Below are 7,163 nucleotides of genomic sequence, written 5' to 3' on the forward strand. Positions count from 1 at the left end.
CTAACATCACATTGTCATTCACGGAGCTTAACTTGCAATTATTCCAAGGCCTAGAAAAAGAAATGGAATCTAAGACTGGCGCGATTTCATTCTCTTTGCCCGAAGATGGCTCATGTCCATCAGCAGACTTGATGTCACTAATCCCAAGCGTCTGTTGATTCACCTGCCAGCTCTTGAGGTTGGGGGAGGAAAATAAGTCACTTTTCGGTAACCCTTTTCTCTTTTCTCTTGGGAACCCCTAAAGGAAATATTTGGGGTTCAATGAATGCTTTCTTGGGCTCTAGGTGGTGCATTTCCATGTTGTCTTCACCCACTCAGGATTCAACATTGGTGGGAACCTAACGAAGGAAACCAGCACACACTCAGCCCTCAGAAAGCAGAGCACTTCCTGTTCTTTCTGTTGGATCCGAGTGGAAAGATCTGCTCCCTAAATCACTTCTCATCACACAGTAGCTAAACTGGGAAAATGATGAAGAAAAAGAGTGTGCTGAAAACCGACTGAACAGGAAACGATTCTTAGACAGCCATCGTCCAGGAGTGGAAGGACCAGCACCCTGGAATTTCAGAATCTGATCTGCACCTCTCTCTGTCTCTCCTTGAAAAAAGTCCCTGAATTCTTCTGATTTCGTGGTCTCGTCTGTAAAATTACAGGAGTCGACAAAATAGTTTCTTTCTAAGTCCAAGACTATCTAGTCATTTTGGGGTCAACTGCATTAAGCAAAACTAAAACATCTTGATTCTTGATGAGACCCATTTTAGTATTTACTCCCAGAAAATGAGAATACACCTCATTTAAGAAAGAAAGAAAGACAGACAGAAAGAAAGAAAGAAAGAAAGAAAGAAAGAAAGAAAGAAAGAAAGAAAGAAAGAAAGAAAAGTTTATTTAAAAAAAATAAACTGTCAGCTCTGGAGAGGTAATGCAATATTGCTTCATTGTACATCATCTACAATGGACTTCAGACTCAGAAGGCTGAGTGTGATGTTAAACCTCCAATCAACCACACATTGCAAGCACCTGACACATGGGCCAACCCAAGCAAATGTCATTTCCCCTTACCCAGGCTTTCCCAGGATCTTCTGTGTATTCCTGAAACTGAAAAAGTTAAGGCTGCCTAAATATCTGCTTCCAGAAACACATCTCACCCAGGCAGTGCCAGCAGTAACAAAAGAAATCCCAATTTTAACGCAGATGGTGCAGACACTCTGCTGCCTTGCCCCTGGCACAGCGACTGTGATCTGATACTTAGGGCATCATTTTTCCTTTGCAAAAGATGAGCACTGGGGTCTTTGCTGAGAAACAGCTAAATTGATTGTCTCCGGGATAGCACGCATGATTAAAAGAAAAGCAGTTTAAGGAAGGGGAGTTTCTTTTTTGCCTTGTGTGTGTTGGAGGGGGGGGTTCTCTTAGAACACGTCTGTTCAAATTTAATCTCCCTAGTAGGAAGGGTAGTAGTGTGAAAAGTAAAAAGACTACTCCAAATTAGGGCCACTTTGGAGACCAGATATAGTAAAACCTGAGGCCTTTCTGCCCTGCTTTAAGAGAGAAGAACATAGCAGAAATCAGGACAGAGTCTTCTGATAGCTTCTACACTGCCATAATGAGACTGTTCAGTAACAGAATCTCTACAGAAAGAAATAAAAACCACTGAACCAACCGGTTTACTACTAGAACAAATGACAAAGCTCCAAAGCCCGATTCCAACAGGTTTCTCTCATTCATTGACTCTGATTCAGAAGCAGATTCATGATGCTGACGAAACCAGTATCCGGATAATATAATTTTACTAAGAAATGCAAAAGACCCAAAGAAAAGAAAACAGCCTTCTGGTACACCGACCTGTGGCCCAGGCTGGACAACACCACTTATAACAATGCTAATAAAGTAGTCCAATCTCAGCGGACGAAAGCGGTCAATGAACCAAAGCCTCCTTTCCTTGGCACAGACGAGAACAGTCGAGGAGCTGCCTGTCCCCTCCCTGCAGCCTAGGCTTACTTTTCCCAGGTCCATCCAGTTGCGAGAGGCTGCACACTGGACACCAGGGGACAACAGAACTCTTTCTGCGTGACACACCATGAAGGTCACATGAGACCAAAGGGCTCGCGGGGAGGCATAGTAGTCCATGGACTGGGGAAGACGAGGGAATCCTTCACTAAGGGAGCACCCCTGCCTTCTTCAACACCATCTATGTTTACTACAGAAAATCGAGACAGGCCATTGTCTTAAAAAGCAGAGCCACCTATATCCTTACAATCTAGAGATAAGCATTTTTGCATATTCTATATGCCCTTCTAGAATCCATTCTAAAATGGTGTGTGTGTGTGTGTGTGTGTGTGTGTGTGTGTGTACAGGCATTTTTATAAAAATAGAAATATATGCTGCCCTGCAACTCATTTTTTGAACTTAGTAATACATGATATTCTACAGTACTTTTAAAAACATCAAATCCCCTATCTTGGCACACTCGGTGTTCCCAACTTCCCTCTGTTACAGTGGGTGGACTCATACATTTGCATTAATTTTGGAAGGGTATAGATAAAAAAAAAAAACCACCACACCATGATAAAGATCTTTGAACATGCATTTATTCGATGAACATCCTTTTTCTAACTTTTCTTCTTTAAAACGTTCCAAGAGGTAGAATTAGAGAGGCCAAGTCTGTGCACGTTTTTTGAAAGCTGCTGAGACGGATGCCCAGACCGCAGCGCATTCTCCTTTCAGGGGCCGCGGTGCTTCGCCCCGGGGGGCACGCAGGATGCCCAGGACTGGCTGTTAAGGGGCACGCAAATCCCAGCCGCCAAGAAGCGGAGGGGAAACAAATTGGAACACTTTCTAAAGCATTAAAGTGATTATTGCTTAGTACCCAGAGATCTTTCAGCAATTTCATATAAAATACTCTTTCATGTCAACCCCATAACCACCTTTGCAAAATCGTGCCTTGGAGAGTCGTGGATGTGTGCTCGGCACGCGGGGCATAAATCTCTCAGATCCGTGCGCAGCCTGCAGAGCCGCCCTCCCACAGGAGAGGCGCTGCTCCTGCTCCGCAGCCAGCCTGGGCCGCTGAAAAGCATCTGGGCAGCTCCTCCCTTCTCACCTCCTCCCCTGCTCCCTCCCCCAGCTTCCTTCCGCCTTTGGGCCTGCGTATTTCTCTTTGATGAATGCTTTCAGGAGAAAATATTTTACAAGATGCTTACCTATGCAAATCTGCATTTCCAGACCATACCCAAAATCCAGCATCAACTCACCGAGTCGACGCTTACCAGACGCCAAATGGGGAGCATCAGGACCACCGAAGCTGTGGGGATCCTGGGGGGCTGCTGACTAGAGGCCAGCGCCTTTGTGACCTGAGTCATGTGAGCAGAGGAGGGGAACCGCGGCTGTTTTGCCCTTCAGTTAACGAGCTGCACACACAAACGGACACCAGGTAGCAAGTGAATCAGACAAGGGTCATTTCCCTAAGAAGCGGGCACAGAAGTTCACATGTGCGAAGACCTTCTTCTCGGTTCTGGCGTGTTCCATCATCAGATCTGACACCTCCTACCTTACTAGGAAAAGAATGATCTAAGGACAAACAGCTTCCCAAGCCCTGAGGTAAGGAGTCTAGCTCCTCCAAAAGCTGCCACGCGTCCCGGTTTCCCAGAGTTCTCTGCATCTTGACAGGCTTGGCTGCCCTCACTTCTGTCCCCACACGCAGCCTGGCCCAGCCCTGGCTTGTGGAGGACACAGCCACACGTAAACAGCTGGGCTGTTATGGCCACTGCGGTCTTGTGGCCAAGGCCAAGTGACCTACAAGCACTTAAAATGCATCCTGAGACCAGACGCAGGAGGGCTATCTGTCCATGTCTGTCCAGGACCTGGAGTATCTGAGGAAGGTCCCTAAATGCCATGTGCTCTGGCCAGTGCTTGTGGTCCCTCTGAGTTTATTGTCATCCTCAGATGTCAGAGCCCAGAAGCAGGTGTTGGGGGAGGAGGGGCTGGTAGGGCAGTGGCAGGGACTGGAGCTGCGCTAAGTGGAAAGGTAAGCAGGTCTACGGGCTTTGGAGGCTGCTTAAAGAAATACTCTAGATCCCTCCAAGTGGGTGTCTTTCTCCAACCAGACTCTCACAAAGAGGAGAAGGCTCCCAGCCCAGCAGCTCCAGGGTGATGAGAAGTCATCAGGGAGTACCCCCATACTCCAATCAGTCTCTGGAGTCCCTAAGCACCATTTCCTGAGAGTCCTGAACCCACCGGTGAGTACTCTACGGGGCACGACAACGATCATCACAACAGCAACAGTGACCACACCTGTGATACCTGGAGCCTTACACACCACTCTACACATCTTTGTAAATGCAACTGCACCCAATTTTGGCTTGGTATCTTCCCAATGCCTTCACGAAGCCCACACTGTCATTCCTTCTTTTACAGATGACTGTCCTAAGGCTCAGAGATGCTGCAGTGACTGCCCAGGTCACACAGCTGGGTTGGGATCCAGATCTGACTCTGAAGCACCTCGACTTAACCTGGGTAGCCCACACACACCTGCCTGTTCATTTAGACCTAAGCAACACGGTTCCAGTGGCACATCGTAATAAGGGAAGAGCACGATATTCCCAGTTATTCTCAGGTGAACAGTCTGTCCCTCCACAGTTCACCCACGCCCTATCCCCAGTGGTTGACTGGACCGTATCATTTGAATGCTCCCGCAAACCCACCCCACCACCCAGTCTGCCCCAAACAAAATCACTCTCCTTCATCCAGACCCTAACTTTCTTTGGCTTTGACCATGTAATCTCTGTTATCCAATCAACCAGGTGTGAAACTACAAAATCATGTTTAACAAAGCTTCCTTCCTCACTTCCATGCAGTCAAATAAATCCTGCCTTTTCTCTTTAAAATGGTTCCTCAAGGCAGGCAGTCGTTACTTCCGTATTTACAGCCTTGGACCTATGCTCCCGGCCTCCAGGATCTAGCCCCTCCATCCTGAATACCATCTCCAGAATCGGCTTCTTTCCACAGCACTTCTGCCATGTCCTACCTTCCTGAAGATCCACAATTTCAAGACAAAATTCCTTTGTCTGGATATCAACACCACCTCTAACTGGCCTCACCAACATTCCACATTCCAACATTCCACTATCCCTCACTCACCCTGTGCCTCTACCATGCCCCTCTACCATGTTGGAGGCAGTAGGCATTGTCTCCTGTGCTCTCACTCACACCAACCCCCCCACACACACACAACAGCAATATCCACCCCTCCAGTCTGTACCAGTCCAATCCAAACCACTGTTCAAGCACCAGCCTGGGTCTCATTTCCTTCATGAGACCTTCTTTTGTTTTTCCCACCATTGTTGCCCCAACTTTCTCTGATCGAGACTTCTGATTCACTCAGTACAATACATCATTTAAATATTTTCTCACATCCTTCATTAACTGCTTCCTAATTACTTGGCCTTTTCTTCCCAGCTGGATAGTTCTTGAAAAGCAAAACTACATCTTTCTCAGTACATACTTACTAATGAAGTGATCTTGTAATTACACAAATTTCACAGTACTCCATCTCACAGAGAACCCCATACACTGTGCTCAGTCAAAACACTCATTTCTAAATTAGCTATGATAGAGTCAAGACAGTTTTCCCAAATCAAGAGGCTTGGCTTGACTCTGTGTGGAACAGATCTCAGCCTTTGGTTGACCATGAACTTGAGTGAATCAGTCAAAGGACAGAGCCACTGAAACAGCCAATCCAAGGTAATCTGGGCCTGTGTCATCAGAAGCGTGGTGCCCAGATCATCCTAAAACGTTGTCTGCACTAACCAAGTCACAACCCGAGTGATGTGTGCAACTCAAATTCTGTATACACGTGGTCAAGCTACTGGTCATCCACTACGGTGAGATAAAACCAAGGAAAGGAGGTGGAAATGCTTACTAATGGAAAACCACTGAAGGAACCCATATGTTCAGAAGACTAGCTAACTGAATGGATATTATAGCAAAGATAATTATTTGTTCTATGTTCCTCCATGGGGCAGAACCACTAGGCAGAATTTTTAGGTAAAGGGAGAAAATGTTCCCAGTTTTACATGTACTAAGTGTATATACAAAAAGTTATTTCCCAGTGATTGAAAGCACTGGAGCAGACATTAAATGTCTATATCCAGAATGCTTTTAAAAGGATTTATATGTTAAGGGAAAAGTTATGATAAGGTGGTCGAGTAAAGAGCCTAAATCTTTTTTCTACCTCATTTTCTGAAATTGAGGAGGTCCCAGATTTCTCTTGTCTCCTACGAATATGACAGTCACTCAGTCCCAAACATAAGCCCCATTCCTTCTTTTCTGAGCCAGCCATAGTGAGCTGGAACAACAGAAAATTCAAATGCCTATAAGCAGGAAACTAATTGTTTCCATCAGATTGAGAAGAAAATAATGAAAGAGAGTCTCCAGTGTAGAACCAGTACGTCTATACACTGCTCAAAGGTATTCAAATTCTAGTTATTTTAAAACACTGTGGCAGGCAAAATGAAACAACCAGTTTACAACCCTGAAATAATCACAGGACAGAAAAAAATAAGGAAGGATTTTTAATTGTTTTGTTTTGTCCTATTTTTGCTGTGGCCATAGATTACAGTGATTATTAGCATAGATTTTAGGAGCCAGAACAACTGGGATCAGATAACAACTCAGTCATTTCTAGATACTTCATTTCCCTGAAACTTAATTTCCTTATCTTTAAAACAAGGGTAAGAAGTATACATACCTAACTGGTTTGCTTTGAGGAAACAATAAAATAATGTGTATTATATACTTAGAGCACTGCCTGGCACTTAATGAGTGCTCAAAAATGAAGCTGTAATTGGGAGGATATTCTAAATACAACCTTTTTAGGACTCTCCAAGTGGTACAGCTTACTTGAGAGTACATTTCCTAAACCATAAGCCTTGAAAGACTTCATAAGTGTTCTTAACAAAGAGGGTTCCATGATTAAAGCATTTTGAGAAATGGCAATATATTAATTATATTATACATATTAACTTCGTTTAACCTGTTTGACCACAAAGCTTTAATCCTTTGACACACATCTATTATCCAAAGATCTAGTCGTTTTTATGACTACATCTTAGAAATGCCTTATTCTGAGTTTCCAATTTTCTTTCTTAAAGTATACTCTTTCACCATTTACACC

The 7,163-nt window shown here is 44.6% G+C and overlaps 1 long non-coding RNA gene across 1 annotated transcript; it reads left to right on the forward strand.

Moving 5' to 3' along the window:
* Window positions 1-3,309: 3,309 nt before the first annotated feature.
* LOC111153582 lies at window positions 3,310-5,799 on the forward strand. The gene is made up of 3 exons (XR_002641011.1): window positions 3,310-3,589; window positions 4,096-4,227; window positions 4,406-5,799. It is a non-coding gene; the product is annotated as an uncharacterized LOC111153582 (long non-coding RNA).
* Window positions 5,800-7,163: the final 1,364 nt, after the last annotated feature.

This window comes from Enhydra lutris, unplaced genomic scaffold, assembly GCF_002288905.1.
Source record: "Enhydra lutris kenyoni isolate GAN:26980312 unplaced genomic scaffold, ASM228890v2 scaffoldscaffold33, whole genome shotgun sequence".
Classification (NCBI taxonomy): domain Eukaryota; kingdom Metazoa; phylum Chordata; class Mammalia; order Carnivora; family Mustelidae; genus Enhydra; species Enhydra lutris.